Source organism: Aphis gossypii, chromosome 2 (genome assembly GCF_020184175.1).
Source record: "Aphis gossypii isolate Hap1 chromosome 2, ASM2018417v2, whole genome shotgun sequence".
Taxonomy (NCBI): domain Eukaryota; kingdom Metazoa; phylum Arthropoda; class Insecta; order Hemiptera; family Aphididae; genus Aphis; species Aphis gossypii.
The window spans coordinates 70,464,766-70,472,942 of NC_065531.1; positions in this window are offsets into that span (position 1 = coordinate 70,464,766).

Here is an 8,177-nt window from a genome sequence, read left to right on the forward strand (position 1 = left end):
TATACACTTTTATATTTTTAATATTTATGACAAATTTAAAATTAAAATTTATTTAGTCTAAATTAGTGATGTATATTATTAATTAATTATTAACCATCAAGTGAATAAATCTATATCAATGATCATAAAAAATTAGTTCTATCACCTATATACTAATATGAAAAATATATACATAATATTGTTTATATAAAATCTTTATTTCATATCTTGAAATCTTTAATCTTATTTTTAATAGTGTAAAGGTAGTTTTATTACTACCCCATTTATACATCTCAACATTATATTATAAGTGTACGCTTAAATTACTACTCTTAGTACATTTAAAAAATAAAAAATGTAATTCATGATATAAGTAATAAATGTGTAATCTTATCATTTTACAAGTAATTAATTTAATAAACTGTATATATAGAGGAGAAGGGAATACAGTTGCCAATCTGACACTGACAAATCGATGGAATCAAAAAATATTAATTATCCCGGTTTGAGTAAAAATATTTCTATAGGCATTTTAGTTTTAACTATTTAATAATCAATTTAAAATTATTATAAATGTAATTACAAAAATATAATCAATTCGATTTATTCACAAGCTCTGCTTTTGATAACCAAACTTTAAGTAGGTACACTTATTTCCTAATAAAGTCAATTTTCAAAGTTTTGAATTTCGACACCAATGTAGTTTCTACATCGATTTACTACTTTACTGACAAATGTATAGCTTATAGTTTTCAATTAACTTCTTAATAGGTACTATATCAAATAATAATATATTTCTTGACAGTGAATTTATAGCTGTCAATCTTATGCAGTATTTATATTACACATTTTTTACATTATAATTTTTAAAAACGTTTTAAAAATAACTACACTGTGACAACATTTTAAAACATTTCCGTGAACATTCCATACAACTATTTCAATCTTTTTAAACGTATAGTATAAGGGTAAGTGATATTATATGCAAACTTACGGACCTTCAAAATATTTTAAAAAAAACATTCTTGGAACGGTGTTTACTATCATTACAATACGTATATATTCAAACAGTATAATATAAAACTAAAATATTTAACGGTTTTTATTTTTTTTTCCATAAACAAGTATATGTATAGAGGTATTAATTGTTTGTCAGTGTCTTACTTAACAGTCGTCTTAGAGACTAAAGAGTACAGATTTTGAAAAGCTGTCAGCAATGGTTACTAACAAGTGACCACTCATTATAAATTACATAATTATATTATTTAAACGGAAGACAAAAATGGCATACCTATACGATAATAATATATTATTAAATTATATTATTAGATACTGAGAAAAAAAATGAAGATCGTGTACCCGATTTGCCTATCTATGTCGCCGTTTAATCATTTCTGTTATTAGAATACATAGTCACGTGGAACGATAAATCATGATTAATGAAATCAAGACAATTTTTAAACCAATAGTAAATAAATATATACTTATACTATATTAGAATTATTAAAAAAAAAAAAACACTTGTTTGTATGCTCTCCACGACTCGCTCCATTGGTAATTCGTAAAGGCATCATCGGTACACATAAAACATTTTATAAATTTATTATTATATTATCCACTGCATATTTTTACCCCAATATGATGCATCAAATAATATCCAACAATATACATTTATAAATTATGGTGTAACTGCCTACTACCCATGTGATATCTTCGACAGATGTGGGTTAAATGAATGCGAAAAGAGAACAGAAAGAAAATTTTTGAAAATTAAAAGTTTTCGATCCAACAACAAATCCAAAGTTTGATTAGCAAACCTAGTCGAAATCCCAAGGCGATCAAATTAAATTATATGCAAACTATATTTCGTGTACACAATATGTAAACAATATAATATTATATAGGTATTCGCTTTATTCATATTATACACTGTCAGTGTTTCGAATATATACATTAAGATAAATTACACATGTATAATTAACTTTCTAAATTATTAAAAGTCTGTATACGGAATCACCGAGAGCGTTAAAGTGACAAAAAAATTTTTTTTATAATAAGCGTTAATATCATTAGAGCATGCTAGTTTGACATAATGTCATTTTATTTTCAGATGTTTTCGCATATATGGAAAATATGTTTTCATTGATACTGATCACTGAAATGTAATTTTTATATCGCATTTTTTAACATAATTTTATACTTAAGTACAATTTTCATTAATTCTAATTTTATTCTATGCAAATTTACTTAGCTGTTATAAAATATTGGTCATTGTATAATTTATCAATAATTACCTATACCATAATTTATAATTGTAATAAACCTAAATAATTATTATTTGAAACTTATTATTGTGATTAAAACAATCATATTAGAATACTATTATCTGTCAACAAAGTTCGCTAATTTTTCAATCATTTATAATTTGAGGATTTTTACTTTTGATTTTATGTACAAAATAATAAAATTAAAGTGAAGCGCATCCGAGCCAGTAATCGCGTCTAAAATATTTTTTAAATCAGTTATCATTTCTTAGAATAAGAGGTTATGGATATTTCAGGCAAGGCTTTTAGAGGTTCTCAAAAAAAAAAAAATATATTTGGTGGATTGACAACATGCTGCACCTGAAACCGAAGTCTGAGCGTGAGTTTGACAAAACGGTTTATCAATATTTACATGATATTATAACAACAAGCATATTTTATGAAATATTATACAGTAACATATATATATTTTTTTTTTATTTTACTACCTCGTGCTCATCCTACTATTATATGCGCCCATCATTGTATCGGGTGAAAATATCGGGGTGTTGTATGACTAGAGTAAATAATTGAATTGATAAAAACCGGGTTGCTCATTCAAAAACCGGAAGTGCTTTAAGTACACCCTGTTAGCACCCTCCAACGAGGGATGCATTCTCTTGTAGTGGTTTGACAAGAGTGATGAATTGTGTATGTATACCCACCATAATATTATATACGTGTATGAATGTTAAGAGGTATATATTGTAGTTTGTAATCGATATAACATAAAGTAAACAAAACGAAAACTAATTTTGTTAATGATCAACAAACAGCTAATTTGTAGAAATTGTGAAATTAATCGTTACCTAAGCGGTAACGTCGTTCTGTTAATTTAATGAGTGTATTTCATACAAATCTACTGAGATTATGCCACTTCTATTATCACAGAACTAAAATTGATCGTAGCTGATTAAAACATATTATAATAAATCAATTTTGTTCATTAAAAGGTTAACAATTATTAAATGCCTGTGATTCGCAATCTCAAACGGTAACTTATCGCCTTTGGTCATAGAAGAGATGGGCAACAAACATTTTAAAAATCCTGATAACAATTGATTCGATTTAATACCGTTTCCATATTATAACAACAACTCTTATATTTCTTATTATTATCATTTTATAGAATAGGTACCTCTAATAGGATTAAAATATATTATAAAAAAATAATAAATGTCATACAGGTCGTTTTAATGAAATATAGAACATGTTAACTGTTTATTATTATTATTAGTATTATTACTATTATTGTCAGGACACCAAAATACATGACTAAAAAACACGAACGTGCTACATATATAATTTAGAAGTTAAAATCTCCATAATGATTTCTAAGAGCACCCTATACACTGAAGATATTTAAAACAAATCATAATATATATATATGTCAATTTATTAGCACGTGTAAAGTATATGAGTATAAGATGTATTTATTATTATTTTTATTATAATATTATGACCACTTTTCGGTGACGTCAAAAAATAGCCTACACCACAACTTCGTCCAATTAGTGATGTTTCTTACTTTACTAACAATAATATAATAAATACAATATACATTATATTATACTTTGGTATATATATGATGGTTTTTAAGTGACATTTTACCTAAAATTAATTTTACCTATATACAGATACAATTACGCTGTTTTCGGACCTCGTTATTATTCGTTTAATTTATTATACAGCCCCGACTTGACAAACTATGTTTATACGCATAATATTATTCACGTCAACCCCCGAAATCGTTTATATAAATGCGCGTGAAATATGATCGATGTAATAGAAAAAAATTGTTGCGATCCTTTTGACTTTTATTAATTATTTTAAAAAAATTGTACACGATATTGTAGACATAATAGGAAGATTTAATGGTAACAAGAAAATATATTTAAACACTTTTTTCCTCGAGTGTTTTTAATTTCAAAAAATGTTTTATGATTAGGTACTCATTTGTAAAACAAATACTATTTACTATTTTTCGAAGTAACATAAGGGCCAAGTGTTACTTAGGCAACATCTTAAAGTTGGGTAGGGTGATGTATGATAGAGGACCAATAACGAAGTAATTCAATGCTAACCGTATAAGGGAAATACTTAGATACTTATATTATTAAAGTATAAAGACACCTTTAAATTTCTCACCTATCGCTGCAGCCCCATCAAAGCCTTGTACGCTTATATAATTTATGATAATATCTGTAATATCACATGTATTCATGTTTTTAAAAAAAATATTTACTAAATTTTGACCCTAAGTTGATTCTACTGGTACACGTTTTAAAATTATGCACTTTGAATGACTCAATATATTTTACACGCGTAATGAGAACTGTTCAATGATGAAATATCAAACTTTGGTTTGCGATTACAGATGTACAGTAAAACATTTAGCATCATTAATTTAAGTTAAAATAATTTTGGAACTATAACACCTCAGAAGGTGAAAATAATACGCAAACTTTACAAAAACTTATCATCTTCAATTTTCGAATATGTTAGCAATTTATAGGCAATTAAGTTTACAAAAATTATTAAATTTTCTATTCTGATTGCCAATTTATGGATTAGAAAAATTTTAATTATTATTCGGGACAAACACATTTTGTAAAATTTAATTTTTTTCTTTCTCGTTGAGTTTTTTATCAACAAATAATTGTTGACATGTTGTAAAAATAAAAATGTTCATAATTACCAACCATATCAGATGTTGACGGTGAAGCAAATAATTCTTGAGGATTAGACCGGATCATTGATTGCTGGAATTTACAGTTTAATACTGATATAGTTCAGTAGAGTCAGTATAGTATCAGCTGACTTGCTTCGTTTTTTACTCATTTTGACTCAGTTTTTTTTAAAACACAAAGTATATATACGTACTCAACACAACAGTCACGACTGGAAAATCTAACGGACTGAATTTATTGTCCAAACGAGATTTTCATGCCACCGACAGTCGACAGCCCTAATTATTATTGTTATCAATGTTATCATAGTTGCCGATCAAATTCGACAGATGCCGATCCGACGTAATCGTTAGTACCATTGATTATAGAAAAGAATAGTTTATCCTATAATTAATGTTATTGCCTTTAAATCTAAAACGTAATTCTATAAAATATTTCAACGAAATGAGCCATCGGTGATTGCCATAAACCTTATCACGTACCTACTACTGATTACTGAACTATTAATGTATCTATATCTATAACATAAGCATAACATTTTAAAAAAAAAAAACATCATCACTGTAATATTTTGTAATAGTCTATATTAATTGTAACAATAGGCAATAATAATTTATAATTTAATGTAAAAAAAAAAAAAATGTTTTTTGGCCCTGTGGGGGGTTCAACCCTACTACCTAACACTAGGCTAACAGACTATAATAATATTCGGTTTAATATTTCAATTTATGGAAGAATCTATAATACACTCATAAAATATGTTTTCGAATCAACACTTATTAACGTTTGTTTGATATAAACAATAAATTGTATAAACGTCATTCTGGTCTTCCCTTGAGTAATGGAATTGTACACAGCGGATACTTTTCTCATCCAGACATTATTATATTATCTTTATTATCTACTCCGAGGTCTACTCGCTATATAGGTACTACGTGGTTGTACATAATATCGCGGAGAAAAAATATACAAAGCATCTTCGAATCCATTATATTATGCATATAGAAATTTTCTCGGAAAATTAATGTTTTTGGTAAAAATCTAAATTTTAGATGAGCAGAATGAAATGGCACATGCTTAACTACACCTTGTAAAATTAACTGCTGGTTCGATTATTTTTATGCTTATAAGTTTTCTGAATTTGAAAGTAAAAGTAGAATTATTCATTCGAAAAAAACAAAAAACTTATTATGTCAAAAATATTGTTTTTACTTAAAATTATGTAAAAAATAACAGCGTAAAGCGATTAAATAATCATCTTATATATTATATGCAATGTACCAACATATTATACTTAAGCCATTTAAGTACGTGCAATAAAGTTGGCGTGTATTAAACACACAGCTCACCCGTTTTAACTAAAATTTTCAATTAAGAATTTCTTAAGAGATAATCAAATTAATTTGCTAGCGATAATAAATATTTATACATAATACCTACCAATACCTAAACCATGACGAAATATTTTATGTACCAACCTGAGTTTTTGTTATTACAGTTGTTGTTTATTTAGGCGAAAACGCGAAGATATTGATGTTTCTAAAATCTTGTTGATGACAAACACTTTAAAAAGAAAAAAACCTCGGTGTATATTATATAGATGTACTCGAAAATATAAGAAAACGTACTTTCGAATAACGTTCGTTTTTCACCACTCACGCGTCTCCTCTCAAGAACGGATTAGCGAAAACGATGGTAGAAGTATCCACGCACAGTAGCCACTACCCAGCACCCGCCTACTGCATTCGCACATTTTTGAACAAATAAAACTATAATATTCGTTTGTGTTTATTTTATAGAAGCATAAGTGTTAACATGTTAGTACTTAGTACTGTACACACTTTTATGTTGAATTAAATTTATTATAAATGTAGCGTAGGTATACAAAATAAAAATAAAATTGGTTTGAAAATAACACAATAATGTCGTTGTATTAAAATAATAATTCAGCGCACAAATACTGTAAGTTAGGATTATTCGGGTACGCCAAACGTATTCTTATCGTTTTTTTAGAAAACCAGCTTTTTTATTTTTTTAAATCTTGACATTATAAACAAACCCATATAGACAACTATTTTTTTTATACTATCTATACAACTATACGTATATTATATTAACTTAAAAAGTATATTTTGGAAAAAAATTAGACTAACAATAGTAATAACTAATAACAATAGTAAGTAATAATATTACGTGTGCAGCCATGTAGATTGTAGATACTGAAATAGTCATATAAATATATTGTACGCAAATTGTACGATGCAGACAACAATCAATACCTATGATACATTATAAATTACTGCAATGATATTCCTATATTACAATATTACTTATTTAAGTTATTTTAAGAAATAAACGATTATAGAAATTTAAAAAAGTGGATAACTTATGTAAATTGTACAACCATAAATTACTAGGTATGACCATATTTGTTTTTTTTCTTTTGTACTACTAGTTGTATTACATGAATTCGCCAGCAAAAAAATATTATTAGCTAATATAGATATGGCATATAATTATTAAGCACCACCTATTTGATGTAGTATACAAACTTTTCGCAAAAATTTACCTGTTACACCTAACAAAAATCTTCGAAATTTCTATTTAAATCGATCGATTAGTTTATGAGTCAATAAATCTCATCCATGAATATATTGCCTTTTGATAAATACATATACGTACGTGTAGGTAATGGGTAGGTGTTTTTAAATTTTGAATTTTATTTTTTAACTTCAGCTCTTCCCTTAAAATTTGTACTTAACTATACATGTCTGCTATGTCTTGCACAGCACGCCAAACAAAACATTTCTTTCACTAAATGATATAGAATAAGGAAAATAAAATCGTATACTACATTTTTGATTATAGAGGGGTGGATAATTTATTCCTCAAACCTTATTCTGTCATATACATAGGTATACTTACGAAGTTTAAAGTAAATTCCCACACATGTCAACGATTTACCGCCGCCGAGAAGTTTACAACTACCTCGGTTGATCAGAATATTATATAATACCCATAATACATATAAATAAATGTATGTATATATGTATCGTGTATTTGCCGCACCCTGCACGATAAAATTAATTCTAAAATATAAATAATAAGGTGACCCGGAACTATCTACCTATACTATACTGTTAAGTGTACAGGTGGAAAATACTACTTATCACTTGTGTGAAAAATAGCCACACACAAACATTAT